The sequence below is a fragment of the Staurois parvus genome, unplaced genomic scaffold (assembly GCF_062004578.1).
Source record: "Staurois parvus isolate SC_StPar_1 unplaced genomic scaffold, SC_StPar_1.0 ptg000102l, whole genome shotgun sequence".
NCBI lineage: Eukaryota > Metazoa > Chordata > Amphibia > Anura > Ranidae > Staurois > Staurois parvus.
In genome coordinates this window covers 1,171,695-1,182,977 of record NW_028317898.1, presented here as the reverse complement: position 1 = coordinate 1,182,977, position 11,283 = coordinate 1,171,695, and positions in this window count along the sequence as shown.

The window sequence follows — 11,283 nt, the reverse complement described above, 5'->3', positions numbered from 1 at the left end:
GAAATTCGTCCTGTCCAGCAGGAACTGCCCATATCTCAGTACGTGTGTATCCCTCACTTGTGTGGATGCTGGGAATTTGGAAGTTGTTTTTTGGTTTTTCTTTTGTTTTGTTTTTTCCCATTCAACCAGCTGGTTGCTTGAAGAAAGACTGTGTATACCCAGCTAACGTTTATACTATATGAAGGGCAAGAAAAAAAAAATCACAGAGGTTCTAACACTTCCCCTTCTAATAATAAAGTGGTTTTATTTGCTGATGCCTACCTAGAGAGATTCCGTTCACTTCCTGTTCCTTTGAACATGTAGGGAGGAGGAATCTCCCCTGCAGTGGGCACAGAGATCCTAACTGCATCCCACCTTCTTTGGAAAAAAGTTTTGGCAGGAGTAACACTTTTTCCTAGTTTAAAATAGTTAAATAGTAAAAACAATTCTGGTAAATGCCTTTTAAGCACTTCAAGTCTGGACACTTTTACCCCCTTCCTGTCCAGGCCAATTTTCAGCTTTCAGTGCTATCACACTTTGAATGACAATTGCGCTGTCATGCAACACTGTACCCATATGAATTTTTTAGCATTTGTTGAGATGAATAAAACTTTATTTTGGTGGTGTTTATTCACCACTGGGATTTTTATTTTTTTTTGCTATATAAATGAAAAAGTCCAAAAAGTTTGAAAAAATAATCTTTCTTCATAAATCTTGGCCAAAATTTATTGTTATCTTTTTATTAAAAAAAAAATAACCCAAATTAGTTTATAACCAAAAATTATAATTTTTCAAAACATTTTTTTACATTTTTATTTTCTTATATTATTATTTGTTTTTTTGTTTTTTTTTCAACATACTGTCACCAGAGCAATAAAAAAAAAAATCTTCATCACCCCCCACAAGTAGTACAGTGTCACTATGGTACTACTGTACTACTTCTGGGGGGTGGTGATTTTTTTTTTTTTACACTGATTGCTTTTACACCCATAAAGGCTATAAAAGCAATAATTTCTACTTCTCTCTGGCTGCATTCTTGCAGTCATTGAGAAATACTGTGTGAGCTGTGATTGGTCACAGCTTGTCACATGGTACAAGGCTGTTGTGAATAGCCTTGTACCATGTGACCTCTGTGATCATTCAAAGATTTCACATGTAGTAAGCAATGATGTCAGAAGTGACATCTTGCTTACTACTCTTCATGTGATCACTGATTGGCCTCACACAGAAGTCCCGTACAACGATCGCGGTGCTGCTTGCACACAAGCAGGGAGTGGGGAGGACGTTTATAATCGGCCACCCGCCTCTGCACTGCTCCCGTCTGGCCGTTTATATACATGGACCGGACGGGAAGTGGTTATATACCTTCATTGTTCCTGTCCACCTCCCATATCCACACCAGTGAAAATCCAGTACTTCCAGGTATAAAAACACATGACTATACCCCCTGCCTTCCCACAATGCATTATTTGTTATCATGAGCGAGTCACCATCCTCAAATCCTGTTACATGGAGGCAATCCTGGCAGACCTGAATTTGCATATTGTCTGCAATGCATAACACAACGGCAAACTGGATCAGAAAGCCATCCTCTGTGTGACGCGGAGGTACGCAGTGACGTCATTTCCGGCGTGGGGGCCATCTTGAGACACCCGGAACCATGCACATACACCCATAATATGGGTAAATGCTTGATGTCGCTGTAGGATATGTGAGTAGGATTTCTTTTTCTTATCTACCTAATAAATACGGATTTACACTATGGAGGATCTTTATTTGTTTCCATCATGATCCTATGTGGGTGAACCATTGATACAAGTACCAGGGGAGTGAAGTACGCAGGAGGATAAAGGCCTGTGGATATCCAGGAGGGTCCATTGGAGGTGACGAGATTGTTCCTGGGAAAGATTTATTTTCCCTAAAGCGAGCTGGCCTTTGTGGTCACTATTGGGAGGTGAGGGGCCACCTTGGAAGTTTTTGAATTCACAAGTTGGGGGCACTGGATTCACATCATTTACACACGAGTTATTGCTGTGGAGCACGGAGTTACTTATTTTTATTATTGGGACATTGTGTGGATATATGTGTTGTGTGTATATATATGTTATATATATATACATAGATTATATTGTTTCACTGAGTGTTTAATACACATGCATGAATTTTTGTTATTCACTTAATATGACCCTAGTGCTGGGGTTAATATTTATATTTGTGAGCACCAATTATTGATACACTTGTTTCACTATGTATTGATAATTATGAATTAGTCCTATTTAATATTGATTTAGTATTTATTTAGCGCTGCACTATTATTTTTTGTTCATCCTCTGTGTGACCTCCTGTAGGTGGTGGTGGGAAGGAGGTGCAGAGTGGCCACGGTTCTAGAATGACAGGCAAACTTCCCTGAAGGTGGTGGGTTGGCAGGGAGATACTAGAGAGAATATAGAGGGAGATACTAGAGCAGCTATCATCTGTAGCTGGCAGGCAGGGAGACTGTAAAGGGGCTATAGACTGTAGGTGGTGGTGGGAAGGAGGTGCAGAGTGGCCACGGTTCTAGAATGACAGGCAAACTTCCCTGAAGGTGGTGGGTTGGCAGGGAGATACTAGAGAGAATATAGAGGGAGATACTAGAGCAGCTATCATCTGTAGCTGGCAGGCAGGGAGACTGTAAAGGGGCTATAGACTGTAGGTGGTGGTGGGAAGGAGGTGCAGAGTGGCCACGGTTCTAGAATGACAGGCAAACTTCCCTGAAGGTGGTGGGTTGGCAGGGAGATACTAGAGAGAATATAGAGGGAGATACTAGAGCAGCTATCATCTGTAGCTGGCAGGCAGGGAGACTGTAAAGGGGCTATAGACTGTATGAAGGTTGCAGGGGAGATGCTAGAGGTACTGCAATGGTAAAATATTTACTGGGTATATCTGTCAAAAGACACAGGTAACGTTTGCCTTTTAGCTCTTATTTTATTTGATAAAAAGTGGGATATTTCCAGTAACTGGATTTGAAAACCCTGTAGTGCAGTTCATGGTTGAAGGTAGAACTGCCTCTTCTGCCTGTCCTTGGATTTTATTTGAAATACCAGAAGCAAAGCCTCTGGAGGTGTTTTCTACATCCTGGGATGTCTGGGGACATTTGACTTTTATCTAATCCCTCCAATGAATAACACATCTCTGCTGTAAAGTTGTATTTATTTTATTATCTATTATTGCTTACTTTTTAAGGATCCTGTATGTCACCATATTTGTGAATTTTGCTTTTGCCTTTTTTGAGAAGCCCTCATCTCTAACTGTAACATCAAAGGTACGTTACCGCAAAGCAGCCTGGGAGCCACCCTGAAGACTGAAGGAAAGTGTGGAATTTGTGAGTTTTCTTATATTTATTACTGACCTTTCTGTACAGGTAATAACCATTACTGTCCGGCTGACCTAGAATTTATACGTATTTTACACCAAAAACAGGCTATTAAGGCCGGTTCTCACATGCCCACATCTGAATCACGCAGGAACGTGCTGTGCTTTCCTTTGCAGTTAAACCTAGATGCAAAACATACAGCTTTTGCAATCTGCAGCGGGTGTCAATAGAAATTTAATGACATCCCAAGTGTCGGTCGCAAATGCAGTGCGTTTGCCCGCACCAGATTGCATGGTACTTTTGTACCATGTGATCTGGTTACAGTGGGGCTTATTTATTAAAGCTGGGGAGTGCAAAATCAGGCTCACTTGTGCATAGAAACCAGTCTGCTTCCAGGTTTTTAGTGGGCGCACAGTTGTGGCATGGGTGCTACAAGGTTCAATCTACGTACATGTGCAGTGTTCTGTCTCATTTTCTAGTTGCAGCAGCTGAGTTCAGGCATTAAAGTAGTTCTAAATCCTCAAGGGTTTTTAACTTAATGGATTTTATGCATTAAAGCGGAGTTCCACTCACCCTGTCCAAAAATAAGTCAGCAGCTACAAAGACTATAGCTGCTGACTTTTAAAAAACAGCCACTTACCTGTCCCTCGGTCCCACAGTGTGTCCTCCGCAGCCCATTTCACCAGCCGTCCTGTGTTCCAGGTGCCAGCATCTTCAGTGTGGGCACCCAGCTGTGATAGCCTGCGGTTTCACAGAAGGGTACCCTCTGCACATGCGCGAGTAGCACTGCGCTTCATGAATGGTCCTGTAATCTTCTGGGACCTGTCATGTGTCCCAAAAGACTACAGGGAGGGAGGACACCTTCCGCTTCCGATCGCCTAGAAGTGGGAACTGGTACCTGTGAAATTTGGGTACCGCCCCCCCCCCCCCAAGGTGCCAATCCTTAATGGGGAGCAGGGGAGCAGTCATTTTGGGTGGAGCTCCGCTTTAAGGTAAAAAACCTTTTGTGTAACAGACTATCACCTTCCCTTATACTTACTTGATCCCCGTCATGATCCAGCATTGTGCATAAGAGCTGCGGCTCTCCTTTCTTTGTCCCTCTTCACTGGGCAGATTGGTAGCAGCTGTGAAAAAGCTGAAGTTAAAGAGAGGATGGCTTCTACAAATGGATAATGATCCTAAACACACCTCAAAATCCACGGGGGATTACATCAAGAGGCGTAAACTGAAGGTTTTGCCATGGCCTTCACAATCTCCTGACCTCAACATAATTGAAAATCTATGGATAGACCTTAAAAGAGCAGTGCGTGACAGACAGCCCAGAAATCTCAAAGAACTGGAAGACTTTTGTAATGAAGAATGGGCAAAGATACCTCAAACAAGAATTGAAAGACTCTTGGCTGGCTACAAAAAGCGTTTACAAGCTGTGATACTTGCCAAAGGGGGCAGTACAAGATATTAACTCTGCAGGGTGCCAAAACTTTTGAAGACGCCATTTTTTTGTTTTCTGTTATTTTGAAAGTGTAAATGATGGAAATAAAATCTAACTTTTGTTGACATATTATAAGAATGTCTAATCTGTAATTTGATGCCTTTTTGGAGATTTTTCCATCTTTCCTTGGCTTCTTTATGCACATTAATACAAATTTTTAGCTGGGGGGCCCAAACCTTCGATTCCCACTGTATATTGTGTGTGTGTATATGTATGTGTGATTTTGCATTTCCGGGTAGAGGACGTGCGCCCCTACCCTCGCCACTATTCGTAGCCTCGGCTGTCAATCACCGGGTCCCGATCAGTGATTACTTGCCAGCACCCATTGATTGTCGAGCATTACTGACTGGGGAGAGAACTGTATTGTATGTAAACAATACAGTTCTCTCCCCTGTCAGCTCCTGTACACTGCTTTGTATGGCTCTACATAGCAGAGCAATACAAAGCAGTGTGCTTACAGTGGAAAGCACACACACAGTTTACAGTGAAACAGCACACAGTTAACCCTTTGATTTCCCCAGATGTTAACCCCTTCCTGCCCAGTGTCATTAGGACAGTGTCAGTGCATTTATTAGTACTGATCACTGTATTGGTGTCACTGGGAATGTCCATGACATCACGTCAGTTCCCCCCAGTGTCAGAATGTCCCCCGCAGACCCTCTATAAGTTGCTGATTGCCGCCATCACTAGTAAGAAAAAAAAAATCTCAATGTATATATACCGCCATTTGTAAACGCTATAACTTTTATTTAAACCAATTAATTTGCACTTATTGGAATTTATTTTAGCAAAGACATTTTGGCCTAAACTTATGATGAAATTTGATTTTTTTTAAACATTTTTTTACTAGACATGTTTCATAGCAAAAAGTTTTTTTCCTCCAAATTGTCTGGTTTTTTTTTTTCTTTTTTTTATAGCGCAAAAAATAAAAAACGCACAGGCGATCAAATACCACCGAAAGAAAGCTCTATTAATGGGGGGAAATGTAATTTGGGTGCAGCGTTGCATGACTGCGCAATTGCCAGTTACAGTAACCCAAAAAATAGCCTGGTCAGGAAGGGGGGTAAATCCTCTGGAGGGCAAGTGGTTATGGTTTGTGTGCAGAGAGGTAATGGACATACAAACTGCAGCAATATTTCATTTTTTTTATCTTGAAAGTTTTTTTTTTTTTCTGTTTTGTTTTTTTGTCCTCCAGACAAACTGCTAAAGATGATTTGTATTTGTCGGGTGCAGAAGTTTATGCAGCCCTGCCAGACAGTGGAGTTAGGTTGTTGTGTTGACACTCATGTACTACAACATAGCCATACAGCTTTGTCACCTCTCCACTGCAAGCCTGTGATTGGACAGAGGAAGGGCAACGGTAGGCCGATGAGTTCATCTCTTTGTTCTCGCCTTCTGTCAGCAAGATCCTTTGTCGGCACACTCCTGATTGGCCACTAATGCTACCCCTCACTTTCCCAGCCTGTGATCTACTGTACAGGGGTTTGCAGGAGGATGGTGCCAAGTAAAATGCCAGTACTTTTACTAGTATTTATAACATATTTTAATTACTTTTGATTATAACATAACTGCATTATTTGGTGTTTTTATATCTGCGTTCAAGTTTCTAGAAGAGAGATTGGAAACCTGTGAACCATAAGTTGTCCACAGATGGATCGAAGTTCAGCATGGACCAGCAGAATTTCGATCCATCTACTGTATGGGCTGGCTGGTGGTATAGAAGTCGTCACTCGATTGACTTCTGTACCACCAGCCTGTTGTGTTTTATTTGCTCGATCAGTGACACGGGCAACACTGATCATTGTATTCTGACAGTGGGAAAGTCTCCCCACTGTCAGAATAAAACTGGCTCCATGAGAGCGAATCCCCCATCAACACAAACTGTATTAACAGGGGAATCCAGTTATTTTTTTCGTTCAGCCTGCTAGTTGAACGAAAAAAAAAAGCATAATCTACGGCCATGCATAATTACCACTGCAGCGCTGTCTCCATGCTCCATAAAGAATATTTTCAGATGAATGGTGCTGACCAATCGGATGCTGTCTAGCCCCTACTGTCATCGCTGCAAGGAGAGGAGAGGAACTCACAGAGATTTCAAATCTTCAGACCTGTGAAGCTGCTTTCTCTCCTCTCTATGCAGGGATGTCAGTATGGGCTAGACGCCATCTGATTGGTCAGCATCGTTCAGGTAACGGTGCTGACCAATCAAAATCTCTCTAGCCCGAATTGTCATACCTGCAAGGAGAGGAGAGAAAGCAGCTTCACAGGTCTGAAGATTTGAAATCTCCACGGTTTCCTCTCCTCTCCTACCATCTGCCACCATAGTATACATCCCCACACGCCCACTCTCCCATTCTCCACTGTGGGAAATCTCCCCGCTCCAGTGTGAACTCAGGATACGACTGCCTGGGTTCACACAAGAGCAGTGGGGAAACCACATGCGATTTGGACAGGAATCGCATTCCTGTTCAAATTGCATGCTATTCTTTTCAGTGCAATTTGCGTCCTTACATTTTGTATGGACGCCAATGGCATAGCAAAGTATCGGTAATTGGTAACGGCGAGTACTTGACCGACAGTATTGATATCACACTTGCATCCCTAGTTAGGATATGACAGTGTTGTATCTGGTGAATGTTAGACAATGTGGCCAGTAGATTAGATCCATCAGCATTTAGAGCCCAAAATTCAAATGTTGGAATTGTGTCCCTGGTGGTGGGTGTTTATTGGCTAGAATAGTTTTCTCACACCTTTATTTATAATGCTGACATTTTGACATTTGCTGTGTACAATGGTTGCACCATCTAAATCATTTTAAGACCGTTATTTCCATGTTCTGGGTTGCTTGCAAGATTCCAGATTGGACATCGAGTGGATGAGATATTTGCACAATCTACCTGACTCACTTCACTCCTGATGCTGCTGACAACCGCCAATAATCCAGACGGTACGGCTTTATTCTTTCATGCACAAATCTGAGACCGCAGAACTGAAAGCAAATGCTGCACAAAAAATAGATGACTGGAGTGTTAACTAGTGGATGTGTATTTCTTATTTCTGAAAGATAAAGATCTCGTGTAGGGCCAGTTCACACCACAAAACGCACTCTGGATGCATTCCGGACACGTTTTTGCTTACAGTTCACACCACACTCTGTTGTGGTGCAGTTTTGATGCAGTTTGCCATGTTCCAGTATGGTTCTGTTTAGAACAAAATGCAGCATTTTCTCTTTTTTTCCTGCACCAGAAGCTGAAATAGTCTGTGGGATTTGCAGTGTGCATAGCACAGTGCGTATGATCACAACTAGTGCGCATGCTTGTTTCAAACAAACAAGTGGGGGGGGAGCATAGGTATGGGAGCTCATGGAAGATGTAATAAGGAAGCAGAAAAACACAGTAAGAAATTATTTCATAAAAAATAGGTTATTACAGGGCTATGAACTAGAGGATGTGTTTTTGGATTTTTTCTGAATAATAAGGATATAGTGTCACAAAATAAAATCCGTCTTCCTCCTTCCCTTTATAGCCGGCCAATCCTCTACTTTTTTGTAAGATGTTAAAATTCTGATACTAAGCTTTGGTGTAAAAAAATGTGTTAACCTTAAAAATGTGTTTTTTACTGCTTCAAATCTCCATTTGTTTTTTGTGATTGGGCCGTGGGCTGTGTAGTGTGTGTAGAGCAGCGTACATGGCCATAACTAATATTCACTGCTATTTTCACATGAATAGAAGTCTGGGGGATAGGAGACATTCAGGAGTTAATGGCGGATGTCACAAGAAGGCAGATACACAGTAAGAAGCAATTTAATGGAAAATAGATTATGGGAGCATTAACTAGTGGATGTTTAATCTATAAATATTTTTTTTTTGGTGCAAAATAAAGGTATCATTTAGTGTCACAAAAAAAACAGGCTCCTCCCCTCCTTATAGCCGGCCAATCACGCTCCTTCCTTGCGAGATGTTAAAGTGACACTCCTGAGATGGGCTATGGGATTTGCAGTGTGCATAGAACAATGCACATGATCGCAACTAGTGTGCATGCTTGTTTCAAAGAAACAGGTGAGGAGGAAAAGCATAGGTGTGGGAGCTCATGAAGGATTGGGAAAAACCTCCTGCGCTCAATCCTACTAAACTAAAAATAAGCTGCTACACCTGCACCTTATTACCGAAAGTGAAAAACCAAAATATAACAATCAATAAGTGTAGCTCTCTGGTGAAAACAAACTAAATCTCAACATAAACAACATGTGACATAATGGTGGAACAAACCGTGAATCTTAATGAGAATGAATGCTAAAACAGTGCAACATCACAGGATATTGTGCATATGGTGGAAATGACTAATATTAAGCCCCCTAATACAGGGGATATACCCTATAAAACAAGTGCTCTGTGTATTGTTGTGGACACTGGTGGCACATTTTGTTTATATTACTTTCAGTGATGTGTTCATTTATATTCACTTGCTGTATATATATATATTTTTTCTGATTTCAGCGGTTTATTCATGGTATGAATAGAGTGTGTTGACACAGAGCACTTGTTTTATAGGGTATATCCCCTGTATTAGGGGGCTTAATATTAGTCATTTCCACCATATGCACAATATCGTGTGATGTTGCACTGTTTTAGCATTCATTCTCATTAAGATTCACGGTTTGTTCCACCATTATGTCACATGTTGTTTATGTTGAGATTTAGTTAGTTTTCACCAGAGCGCTACACTTATTGATTGTTCTAGCTCATGAAGGATGTTACAAGGAAGCAGAAAAACACAGTAAGAAATGATTTTATGAAAAATAGATTATTACATTAACTAGCTGATGTGTATTGGATTTTTTTCTGAATAAGGATATTGTTTAGTGTCACAAAAAAAGTCTGGCCTCCTCCTTCCCCTTATAGCCAGCCAATCCTCTCCTTTTTTGTTAGATGTTAAAGAAGTGACACTAAACTTTGGTTTAAAAAATGTGTTGTTAACCCAAAAAGTAGTTTTTACTGCTTCAAATCCCAATTTTTGTTTTTTTTGTGAGTGGGCTGTGCAGTGTATGTAGAGCAGTGTACATGGCCATAACTTATATTCACTGCTCTTTCCAAATAAACAGAAGTGAGGGGGATAGGAGACATTTGGGAGTTAATGGCGGATATCACAATGATACACAGTAAGACACAATTTCTTGAAAAATAGATTTTGTTTTTTTTGTTAAATCAAGATATCATTTAGTTTCCCAAAAACAAAATCTGGCCTCCTCCTCCCCTAATAGCCAGTCTATCACATTCTTTTCTTGCAAGATGTTAAAGTGGCACTCCAGTGTGCATAGAACAGGCGTATGATCACAACTAGTGTGCTCATTTCAAACAAACAAGTGGGGGGGGGAAGCATAGGTGTGGATGAAGGATGTTACAAGGAAGCAGAAAAACACAGTAATAAATTGTTTCATGAAAAATAGTTTATTACAGGGCCATTAATTAGTGGATGTGTACAATTATAAACAACAAATTCTCGCACAGTCACAAATGCTACTAAAAATATTCCCTTCTTGTGTCAAATACAAAACTATATATCAGAAAGCAGCTCACACTAACACATACTCATGATGTGCGTGGATTCTAATACATAAAACACACAGTGCCGCGCTCTCTTTTAGTATGTGAGAGCAAACAAATTATGTTATAAAACAGTGAACATATGTGAAAAAAAGTCTCTAAGTATAAAGTTTTTCTTCAACTTGAAACAAACTTCACAATTTCATATCTTCATGCAATATAAATCCTCCACTACAAATTCCAGATGTGGCCTCACCAGGGGTTTTTGACCTCACATATAGTTTGTTCAAAAAATGCTTGTGTTCCTTGAGGTGGACATAAATGGTCAGATGTATCCTGAAAATGGAATCTTCCTCCAAAGATTAACTACTTCAGCCCCAGCCACTGCATTAGTACGTTTGCAGGGCAGCACGGCTGGGCAAAACCACGTTTTAAAACGTGGTTTTACAAAACAGGTAGGGGGCGTGCGCGAGGCATGCGCCCACCCTTCCTGTCCCACGGGTGTCAGCAGCGGGTCTCCGCCGCCGGGTCACGGCCGGTCATTACTGGCCGTTTCCCCGCGATTAGCGGTGATCGCTGACAGAGAGCAGGGCTGCATTGTTTATACACAGCCCTGCTATCTGTCAGTTGCCTGTCAGCTCCTGACAAGCTGAAGAGGGAGAGAAGAGTTTCTCTCTCCCGATCAGCCTGTCCCCGTCCAGCACACACCCCCGCCCCCTAGCAAAACACTCTCCTCACACAGTTAACCCTAAAAAATGTTAACCCCTTCCTCCCCAGTGCCATTAGTACAGTGTCAGTGGGTTTTTTTTTTCACTGATCACTGTATTGGTGTCACTGGGGGTCAGTGACCCCAAGTCAGTTCCCCCCCAGTGTCAAAATGTCCGCCGCAGTCCTGCCATAAGTCGCTGATCACCGCC